The 5,235-nt window shown below is 43.1% G+C and overlaps 1 non-coding gene across 1 annotated transcript; it reads right to left on the bottom strand.

Moving 5' to 3' along the window:
* Positions 1-2,790: 2,790 nt before the first annotated feature.
* Positions 2,791-2,897, bottom strand: LOC120084357. The gene has a single exon (XR_005483716.1). It is a non-coding gene; the product is annotated as a small nucleolar RNA R71 (small nucleolar RNA).
* Between the last annotated feature and the right edge of the window lie 2,338 nt (positions 2,898-5,235).

The following is a 5,235-nucleotide window of genomic DNA, read 5'->3' as shown; positions in this document are numbered from 1 at the left end:
ATGTATGCATGTGTGTGAGTGTGTGCGTGTGCGTGACGTTGTGGGTGTGGGTGTAGGTGTGGGTGTGGGCGTGTGCGTGTGCATGACGTCGTGGGCGTGGGCATGGGCCTGGGGGTGTGCGTGTGCGTGTGTGTATGCGTGTGTGTGCGTGTGCATGTGTGCATGTGCGTGTGTGCACGTGTGTGCGTGTGTATGTGCGTCTGTACGCGTGAGTACGTGTTGGCGTGTGTGCGTGTATGTGTGTGTGTGTGTGTCTGCGTGTGTGTATGTGTGTGTCTGTGTGTTTGTATGTTTGTGTGTCTGTGTGTGTGTGCGCGTGTGCGTGTGTGTATGTGTGTTTGTTTGTGTGCATGTGCGCGTATGTGTGCGTGTGCGTGTATGTACGTGTGTGTGTGTGTGCGTCTGTGCGTCTGTGTGTGTGTCTTTGCGTATATGTGTGTGTGTCTGCGCATGTGTGCACGCGTATATGCGCGTGTGCATGTGTGCGTGTGTGCGTGTGTGTGCGTGTGCACATGTGAGCGTGTGTATGTGTATGTGTATGTGTATGTGTGTGCGTGTGTGATAACGGGCAGAAATGCACGTTATCATAGTGCTAAGTTCTTAAACAATGTTGGATTGTGTTGATGAAATATGTTAAATTGCGTCCATTAAGCATAAATTCTATAATATTGCGGTCGAATGCGTTCAACGCATTAGAACTATTGATTGTTGTATTTTTGTACAGAATATGCGTTAACGCAATGCAAATATTGCGATCATAGGAATTCATTGGTCAAGTGCAACTTCACTGCAAGGCTTTGCGTTGATCGTGCTCGCAAACATTCGCCCGAGAAGGATCGCCGCAACTTGGTCAGCACAACATGATGGGTGCATCCGAGTGAAAGGATAATTAAGAGCGATGGGACAAAAAGCTAATGACAGTCAAATCCAAATTAAGTTGACACCCGATAACGGTCACAAAGTATATTCAGCTTTATCGATAACAATTATCCCGCGCATCAGTCAGGAATTAAAGTTGTCCTATCTGTACAATCAGGAGAGAGAAGCCGCCTTTCACCATGGATGCTCTATAAATACCAAGGGCATTCTTCAGAGAAGGGGTTGACGAGTTAACCAGTTGCTTCTTTAGAGTGGTGGCGCTGGAGATCGCCCAGGGCAACTCGAGAGAGAACCTTAGGGATTAAGAGTAGAGAGTGGGCTAATTCTCGCGAGAGCGAGATTATCTTTAGAGTACGAGTAGAAACAGTGGAAACGCTTGGCAGCAAGAAATTGCTACCAGGCTCTTTATTATACTTGCATTGTTATTTTGTGCTTCATCTTCATATCTATTCAATGGAAGTTCTATTTCTACATCTACTTACTCTCTTAATACGTATGAGTAGCTAAACTAGTCGGATGGGTTGAGAAGAACTAAGCTAACATGACCTAGGAAGTTTATTGCTTGCGATTGTCTTGTTTTATGTTGTGCAAAATACCCTTTAGAGTTACTCGAGAGAGAGTCTAAAGAAAGAACCTAATGTCTCAAGAGAGCTAGGTTAGAATTTGAACTCGAAAGAGCAAGATTAGGCTTGCATAAACAAGAGATAGGGACTTAGAGATAAGCTCTGTTTGTCAACTTGCATCACATGCATCCTAGAAATAGGAATGATATTATGTGGTCGCATATTTGTGTGAATGTCATGTTGTCATCGCATGAATAGAAAGGGAGGTTTATGTGTAGACCCTGTAGACTTATTGCATATATCGCATGCGTTCTAGCCTTAAAAGCCATGGTATTCGCACCGAGAGGTGGTTTACTATTGTATGCATGTTGCATGATCGCAAGCATGAATGCATTCTAGGGAGTGTTAGCCGAAACCCTTCTCAACCCGTTCACCGCATATTCATCGCATTTCCCGTTTACCAACTTTTTTCAAACTCCATTGCATTTGTTATTTATCTTTAATCAACGCAATCAAAAAACCAAACACTTTATTTATTTACCCGGTTACCGCAAAGTTTTCATCAAAATTACCAACGCAATCTATTTTCACAAGTCCCTGTGTTCGATCCTGGACTTACTAGGAAACTCAGAGGAATTTACACTTGAATTCTGCTGGGGAAACTTGAGTGCACAACGCAAATCCATCAACACATATCATCCATATTTCCACTGCATAATCACGAGTATCAAGTTTTTGGCGTCATTGCCGGGGACTTCGGAAAAATATTTTGTTAACGGTATTTTTTTTTTATTTCTTTGCAGAACTCTCAATCTCTGGTAAATTATGACCAGGAGATTGAAAGAACTTTTAGACGAAGATTGAGAGACCGCCAACAGCAACCAGTATCCGATAAAGAAGAGATGGCGGAGCAGCCTGGAAATGGAGTACCAAATGATAATAATGTCATGGCGAATCCGATTCTATTGGCAAACGATCGCAATAGGCCCATTAGGGACAATGCATCACCAAACCTCTATGATTTCTCTCTGGGAATCATGAGGCCTGCCCTCAACAGAAGCAGATTTGAAATGAAACCGGTGATGCTGCAGATGATCCAGATTGCAGGTTAATTCAGAGGAAGGCATGGTGAGGACCCGCACTCTCACCTCCGAAGTTTTATTGAAATCTGCAATACTTTTGTGTTCCGAACATCTCTGCTGAAGAAGTTCAACTATCGTTATTCCTATTTTCTCTCTATGATCATGCTAGGAAATGGGCATATTCTCTCGAACCAGGAAAGATCACTTCTTGGGTGTAGGTAGTGGAGAAATTTATGAAGAAGTATTTTCCACCTACTGAGAACGCAAGACAAAGGAAACTTATTACAAATTTTGAACAAGAAATGGACGAATCATTCAGCGATGCTTGGGCGAGGTTTAAAAGGTTGGTCCGGGATTGTCCACATAATCGGTTACCAGACTGCCTTCAAATGGAGATTTTCTATCATGGTTTGAATCCCACTTCACAGACCACTGCCAATGTGGCAGCCGCTGGTGGTCTGCTTGACAAAACATATGATGAGGCAAAGAATATCCCAGATCGCATCTCTAAGAACCATGAAGACTGGAGAGAGAGTTACCAGAGATTGAGACTTAAAGACTCTGACGCAAACAGTGGTGCTATTGTTTCATTACAAAACCAAATAACCGCAATGATGAATTTGATCCAAGGAATGGCGATCAGCAGCCCAACACCACAAGGTGGGCAAAGCAACGCAATCAGTCAAAACAATGCAAGGTGTGCGAGTTGTGGTGATGGGCATGCGATGGAAGATTGCCCGCAAAATCCACAATCTGTCTACTTTGTGAAAAATAATCCCTTTTAAAACACCTACAACCTCGGGTGGAGAAACCACCCCAATTTTGCTTGGAAGAATCAACAACAAAATTTTCAACCTGTGGTGCAAAAAGAAGGGCCACCAGGATTCTTTCAATGCAACAACAGTCAACCGAGCAATCAAGCAAGTAGCTCACAAAAAAAAAACCACAATCATCTTCTTTGGAGAGCCTATTGCAGCAATATATAGAGAAAAACGAGACGGTGCTTCAAAGTCAGGCCATGTCCATCCGCAATCTTGAATTACAGATGGGCCAGATTGCGAATGAGCTTAAAAGTAGACCGCAAGGGGTGCTGCCAAGTTCAACCGAACTTCCACGCAACTCGGGGGGATCAGGTAAGGAGCAATGTCAGGTTGTGACATTGCGCAGTGGGAAGACGTGGAAGGAGAAAAAAAGGAGCTTAGTAGAACATCTTTCATTGCAGCTGTACCTAGGATTGCGGTAATGCAAGAAGAAAAAAGAGGAAATGAAGTAGAAGAACCTGAGGTTACGTCGACCTCGAAGCCAACTGAAATGGGAACCGTGACAGTTCAGTTACCACCTTTCCTTTAGAGACTAAAGAAGAAGAAAAACGAAGAGGTACAGTACCAACGCTTCTTATCTATGTTAAAGTAATTACATGTTAACATTCCTTTCAGTGAAACGATTGAGGAAATGACTGCCTATGGCAAGTTTCTGAAGGACATGGTAACTAAGAAGAGGAGCGCTGGAACATTTTCCACGGTGGCATTAACGCAAAGTTCCAAATCCATAATCCAACCGAAGATGAGCGATCCTGGGAGCTTTACTATCCTTTGCTTCATAGGAGGACTCTATATTGGGCAAGCCTTGTGTGACTTGGGGGCCAGCATAAATTTGATGTCGATGTCAATTTTTAGACAATTAAATATGGGGCAACTTGTGCCCAAATCGGTGACTCTCCAATTGGCCGACAGATCTCTGGTCCATCAAGAAGGTAAGGTGAAGGATGTGCTGATAACAATCGACAAATTTATCCTGCCAACTGACTTCATCATTTTAGATTATAAGGCCGACAAAGATGTGTCCATCATTTTGGGGGGACCTTTCCTATCAATGGGTCATGCTCAAATTGATGTGCACAAGGGGAAAATCACTTTGATTATTAACGGACAAAAGCTCAAATTTAATATAATTCGTGCCATGAAGTTTTTGGATGAAGAAGACCTGCAAGATTCTGATGATGACCTGAATTTGATTGAAGAAGAAAAGTATGATGAAGAGTATGAAGAAGAGGATGAAAATGCATCCGTTGCTGCCTGCAATGCGATCACAACAAAAAAAAACAAGGAAGAAGAAATGATCGCAAAGCAAGAAGAAGAGCCAACAGAAAAAGATCAAAGAAAAACAACGCAACCTTCCTTAGTGGAGCCACCAACACTTGAACTAAAGACCCTACCAACCCATTTGAAGTACACATTTTTTGGGCAGAATGAGAAGCTGCCAGTGATCATTTCCTTAGTGCTCAACAAAGATCAGGAGAATGCGTTGATGAGCATTCTCAAGAAACATGTGTGAGCAATTGGTTGGACGCTCACTGAAATCAGGGGAATTAGCCCCGCATACTGCATGCACCACATTCGTCTTGAAGATGACCACAAAGCAATAATTGAACATCAACACAGACTCAACCCTACAATGAAGAAGGTCGTCAAAAAGGAGATTATCAAATGCTAGATGCGAGCATTATCTACCCCATAACAGATAGCACGTGGGTCAGCCTTGTGCAATGTGTGTCGAAAAAGGGCGGAATGATGGTACTCCCAAATGAGAACAACGAATTAATACCGCAAAGGACCATCACTGGATGGCGCATATGCATGGACTACCGCAAGTTAAATGCGGCCACAAAGAAAGATCACTTCCCTTTGCCATTCATTGATCAAATGTTGGAC

The sequence above is a fragment of the Benincasa hispida genome, chromosome 8 (genome assembly GCF_009727055.1).
Source record: "Benincasa hispida cultivar B227 chromosome 8, ASM972705v1, whole genome shotgun sequence".
In the NCBI taxonomy this organism is placed as follows: domain Eukaryota; kingdom Viridiplantae; phylum Streptophyta; class Magnoliopsida; order Cucurbitales; family Cucurbitaceae; genus Benincasa; species Benincasa hispida.
The sequence above is the reverse complement of the archived record's forward strand: the minus strand, read 5'-3'. Positions and strand labels throughout refer to the sequence as shown.